Source organism: Podarcis gaigeae (genome assembly GCF_964106915.1).
Source record: "Podarcis gaigeae genome assembly, chromosome: 1".
NCBI classification, from domain to species: Eukaryota; Metazoa; Chordata; class Lepidosauria; order Squamata; family Lacertidae; genus Podarcis; species Podarcis gaigeae.
In genome coordinates, this window is record NC_139678.1 from 67834515 (window position 1) to 67840712 (window position 6198).

Sequence of the window (6198 nt, forward strand, 5' to 3'; positions counted from 1 at the left end):
TGCAAATATAGTATTACACACAATCAGTGATACCCTTCAAAAGAAAAACCTGGGTAATTGCTGCTGCAGCCCTGGAATTTCTCACCCGCCTGGCAAAAGTAAGGCGAATATAACAATTCACATAAAATTTCAAAGTACAGTGGTACCTCGGGTTAAGTACTTAATTTGTTGTGGAGGTCCATACTTAACCTGAAACTGTTCTTAACCTGAAGCACCACTTTAGCTAATGGGGCCTCCTCCTGCTGCTGCGCCACCGGAGCACAATTTCTGTTCTCATCCTGAAGCAAAGTTCTTAACCTGAAGCACTATTTCTGGGTTAGCGGAGTCTGTAACCTGAAGCATATGTAACCCGAGGTACCACTGTAGATGGGCTCAGAAAATCAGCTAACAGCAGGTGACTTATAGGCCTGGGCAATATATCGATATCACTTGTTGATGAGTGGTAAAAACTTTCCACGTGACCAGGTTCCCCCCAGCTGCATATTCTCTGAAAGGAAATGACAAGTAAGTAACATCCTAGAGTAGCATCCTAAAGTAATCCTTCTCTTTCTTACCTGTCAGGGCTATAAAAGAACTTGAAATACAGGCTGTTGCTTGCAAGAATAAACATTTTAAAAACTGTCCTATGTCCTGCCATAGATCTTTCACAGAGTTTGTAATGGCCAGATAACCCATATTTGGAAGAGCTTACGATTATCTGATTTTTTTGTGAGAACAGCGGAAACAATGTTACATATATCATGTAGCTGTTAATAGGCTAAGATAGCTGAACATTGGTCTCCGCAGAGGCAAGTTGCATTGCAAGACTCTGAAAATTTGTCAACAAAGTGCCTCACATCTCTCTATAATTCTTGTGCTTACTGTCTCAGATTTCAGTAACCGATGAACTAGGATCCCATTCCATAAGAGATGTCCAGCAAAAGGGGAACCCAAGATACTCTGAGCTTGCCAGAATGGTCATAACAGTGGGCTGTGTGGAAAACCCAAAAGTGCAACAAGTGAATTTGGGTTTGGGTTTGTTTTTGCAACAGCTGAAAATTAAGCTGTCAGGCAACTGCTGCATTCCCAGATGAAACCCTAGAGTAGGAACTTAGTATATTAGTTGGCTGAATTATCACTGTATTATTTACACTCCTGGAATCTATTAAAAGTGCCCTTCAGGGTTATTTCAAACTTAGCTCGAAGCCTGACCTGTTAAACTTCATACTCTTAATGACCTGAACTTAACTCCTTACCTCATGTGTAGCTTATCCCATACTTAGGATAATATTTTAGACTATTATGACAATATTATAGCTGAAACAGTTGCAAACAGAACATTCCTCAAACCATGTTTTCAGTCTGAAGTTTTTTAAAGCGTTCTTGAAAGTTCTTGAAAACTTGGAAGTGAGTCTTACTGAAATCAGTCCAAGTAAATACCATTAGGATTGGGCAGTTAGCCTTCTTTGGGGCTGAAAGAGGCACAGCATTATGTGGAAAGCAGGTGGATCCGTCCTCCTCAGTCTCCAATTCTGTATCATTCAAAGGTACATGTCTCAAAGTGATTATACCTGCTGACTGCTAGGGATGGGAGAGAAACTGAAATCAGTTAGCATTTAATTCACACATCCCTAAAATAAAAATATACAAACTGAAATATAGCCGTCCTTCAAAAGTTGCAGTTTGCTGAATTTTGCAGTGTAGTTCTCCAATCACGTTATGCATATACAGTGGTACCTCTGGTTAAGTACTTAATTCGTTCTGGAGGTCCGTACTTAACCTGAAACTGTTCTTAAGCTGAAGCACCACTTTAGCTAATGGGGCCTCCTGCTGCCGCCGCGCCGCCGGAGCACGATTTCTGTTCTCATCCTGAAGCAAAGTTCTTAACCTGAAGCACTATTTTGGGGTTAGCCGAGTCTGTAACCTGAAGCGTATGTAACCTGAAGCGTATGTAACCTGAGGTACTATTGTATTAGTGAAAATAACATAACGGACACATTCCAGCCAGGCAAAAACACTCAGGGTGGGAAGCAGAGGCAGTGAGGGGTGTGGCCTGAGGAGAGTTCTGAGGGTCAGATACAGAGGCCTGACAGGCTGGGCCTGAGGTTCCCTGCCTCTGCCATCAAGGACGAGGCTGGATTCGGCCAACAAGTCCCGCTCAGAGAAAGTCCTGTCCTGCTAGCATAACAGGGTTTCACCCCTCTCCTCCCCCTCCCCCTGAACTGGCTCTGGGGAGAGTCAGGAGAACCTCCAGAACAGCCCCACAGGGGGAGGAGAGAGGGGAGACTGTCCCATCTAGCAAGCCAAAATGATTGTGCTGACAGAACAATTGCCATAGCACTATGCTGAATTCCTTCCATGGACTTTCTTCCTCAGCTAATAAATAGCAGCCAAGTTGTAAGTTAGGTATGCTGCCTGCATCAACTGTGCCACATCCCCCCCACTGGCAGCTACATGAATAAGATTAGATTAATCATTGAGATTGAGTAGCATGAATAATCTTAGATTAATCACTGAGACTGCCAGTGAGTCACAGAAAGATTGGGAGGGGTCAGGAATACAAAATGATGAAAATTCATCCACACTCATGCCTTATCAAGGTGGGGGCCACTTCATCATGGCCCAATCCCATGTCACAGAAGTAAATGGGATACCTGGGACAGTTAGGTGGTCCTTTCCCAGGTAATCAGATCCAAAACCTTCCTTCCAGTGGGATACAGTGTCTATGAGAAAAACTCCTTATGATAAACTCTGCCGATGTGTGAGCTCTTGAGCTGTTAAGCAAATGACCTCAATATACAGGGCATTTTTTTCTGGAGTGTCACCACAGACCTGAAAGAGAGAGAAAACCCCTTTTTTAATGTTTTAAGTGTAACTGCTGCCAGTGTTTGTATTTTAGATTGATGCTTCTGGTAGTTTGATATTTGTTCTCTTACTTTTTTTATTTGTATTGTTTTTCTTATACTGTGAAGCTGTGCTGAGTGCCCTATGGGTAGAGAACTAGGGCAGAAATTGTTTTACATGTGGTCATGGCTATATCAAACAGATACCCCACAAGCCTAGAGCACACTGATCATGTTGCAAGGTGTGCATGTGAAGGAGGACTCAGGATCTCTGCAAAAAAGTAAGTCCCACAGTGAACTCAGTGGGACTTGCTTGTGAGTGACATGTATAGGATTACTTTTAATCAACCCCTTTCAGTATTTCTAACCAAGGTTGTTTTATCTTACAATGTTTTCTTTTCATTTCAACTTCCTTATTTAATCCATTATTAAACAAGGGTGAGCTTCTGCTTCGTGATTTCTAGAACTACTAGATACTAAAAGAGTTGGAATTCATCCAGTTTATAGTAATAACATGAGCCAACATGTACGTTTCATTGTGAACCTAAACAGATAATGTTTAAGTAGATGCATAAACCCAGCCATTTGGAAAGGACATTTCTGTTTATTCAATAGCCACAACAATCAGCATATTGTGAGGGGAGTTTTGCGTGCTGGGGGCAGGGGGATTAGGCTGTATGCCTAAATCCTTTTCTAATTGCTGGATCCAGCTAGGATTCAATTGCTGAAATAGCTAGGCCAGCTTCTTGGTGAGGTAGTGCTCCCCTTAAGTATGGGTAGTGAAGGTAACAAAGGAAATGGTTCCATGTCAGACGGGCAAATGGGTGGGCCGCTGCTCTCTCAGCTAGCTGTTAGTTAGAAGGACAAAGGCCAGAGTTGGGTGTGTTGATTCTTGAGCCTCTCCATTGTAGGCTCGGGTTGTAGGAAACTGAACCCTGGGTAAGCGCCCGAAACCCCTGGCATCTTACAACAATATTTATCTTTAAAAAATGGCCTGATTTACACGTAACACCGAGACAGACTATGGCTTGGCATGAGTCCTCATGGAGTGGCCAGCCTCGTCTAACCCTTGTGCTTGAATTGCAAACGGGATGGTACTGGATTTATCTATATCAGGCATCAGCAACCTTTTTCAGCTGTAGGCTGGTCCACCATCCCTCAAACCATGTGGTGGGCCAGACTATATTTTGAAGGGGGGGAAATGAACAAATTTCTATGCCCCACAAATAACCAAGAGATGCATTCTAAATAAAAGCACACATTCTACTCATGTAAAAACACCAGGCAGGCCCCACAAATAACCCAGAGATGCATTTTAAATTAAAGGACACATTCTACTCATGTAAAAACACGCTGATTCCTGGACCGTCCGTGGGCCTGATTGAGAAGGTGATTGGGCCGCATCCAGCCCCTGGGCCTTAGGTTGCCTACCCCTGATCTATATAGATAAATTCCCCAACATCAAACAAAGGAAGTAATCCTTTCAAGCTCCAATGAATAAAAACAGTCGTGAGTTTTGAGAACTGCAATTTCAATTTCAAAGCTAAAATTGTTTTTCTAAGTGTTACAAAAATACCCATTTAGATTTGAAGCACTCTTTTAAATCCATGTGTATTAGTGTCTCAGGCTGCCAGATTAAATTAGGGACAACATGGGCTGGGGAACTGTGGTGCCTTTCCAATTGTGACTTGCATTTTGTACAGCGGTGGTGTGAGGAAACAAGACAAAAGATATTTCCAAATATGGGTTATCTGGCCATCCAAGCTGTCCTCAGCAAGTGATGTTATATCACCATGGAAATGTGTCAAGTCTTTGTGTGCTTTGGAAGAAAAAGATGATTTATTTTTTTGGCATACCTTTTTGGGTGGAGTATGCCGTCTACTCCAATATTGTTATTTGGGGGGAGGGGGACATACTTAAATAAGGTTACAGATTGAGTTACCAAAAAAACCCCATCCCGTCTTATTTATTTATTTAGGACTATTGCCAGTCCCATCCAAAGTTTTCTGATTACATTTTATTACAAATTCACATATACAGAAAATGAGTCAAATGTTTGCCACAGGCTAGTCCCCCCCCCCTGTTATTTTTGAAGAAATATAAATAGAATTTTCTTTTCTGCTGGTTACCCACTGTGTTGTTTATTTTGTTGTTTTTAGTTCATTGTATGATGGTTATTTTTTAAATTAAGTTGTGGCCAGACACATCAATCAACAATATTTCAAAAGGCAGACTATAAATGTTTCTAATTCTAATTGTGAGCAATATAGGTAAGATTTGGGGGCAGAAGAAACACTCAGCATATCCTCAGAATCATCTTTTATTAAACGGTACATTTAATATATTGTGGCTCAGCTCTTACACCTAAGAGAGATTTCAGAACTGTGCTGAAATATTCAAGGATGGAGCCCTGGCTCAAAGGAAGTCTTTCCACATTTGCAGGACAGTCACCCCATTGAGACTCTTGCTTTAGCAGTAGGTAAGTGGAGGACTAACTGTGTCTCCATTTTCTCACAGCCCCATAAGATTGTGCCACTTGCAGGGAACAAATGGCATTGGCAAATATTCATAATCTACAAAGACCAAGGCATGCCTGTCAACCTGTTACTAGTACCTTACCTGGGCTAGTTGGTTGCGTGATCAGTAGCAATGAAGGTCAGAACTCATGTACCTTAAATCATTTTCTAGAAGAGAGGATTTTCACAAGTGCAGCTTTCCTCGTTGCTCTGAATGTGTTGAAACTCTTTCTGTCAAATGTCTTCCCTAGCAATGGTCAGCAGGAGGAAGTAATGCTTGCTTATATAATGGAATTAAGTGGCACCAGATAATATTATAATTCTGAAGGGTCCTGGTAGGAGTGATACTGCCCATGTACATGGCAAACAAAAATTAGCATCTGTGAGCCAATTTATAATATATTGCATATTACTTCAAGAGGATCTTGGGTAACCCAAAAAAGGATGGGCTTCAAAAATATCTTCCTGGAATTCTTTAACAGAAGCTCAGGGGGCAGGGGGAAAGATCAGCTGCCAAAATAAATTGCTCTTAAAATCAAGCATTTATTACTGTGTTCCTGGAAGTTAATATGGCTATCTTAATGAGCTGAAAGGAAAGCTTCCTTCTATTTTCTTCTCAGAGAAATTCTGGTCTCTCTTTCTCAGTCATGACCTATTTTTTTGCAAGAGTTCTTGCCAATAGGCTGTAAAATGTGTTGTCCCGAAAGAAAACCATTATCAAAACATGCACTATTTATAGTCCCCATGCCTTAAGCTTCTTGCAATATGTTTCCTGTTCAGACAGACCACTAGTTACCAGAAAGCGTCTCAAGCAGTATAACTAGTCACTTCCTGATCTCTGTGACAAGAAGGATCCCAAG

At 41.6% G+C, this 6198-nt stretch overlaps 1 long non-coding RNA gene across 1 annotated transcript; it reads right to left on the reverse strand.

Annotated features, from left to right (window-relative positions):
• Positions 1 to 689: 689 nt before the first annotated feature.
• On the reverse strand, positions 690 to 5694 carry LOC310851657. Its single transcript, XR_014567787.1, has 3 exons — positions 5442 to 5694; positions 2634 to 2811; positions 690 to 1560 (listed from the first exon to the last, which is right to left on the reverse strand). It is a non-coding gene; the product is annotated as an uncharacterized lncRNA (long non-coding RNA).
• Positions 5695 to 6198: the final 504 nt, after the last annotated feature.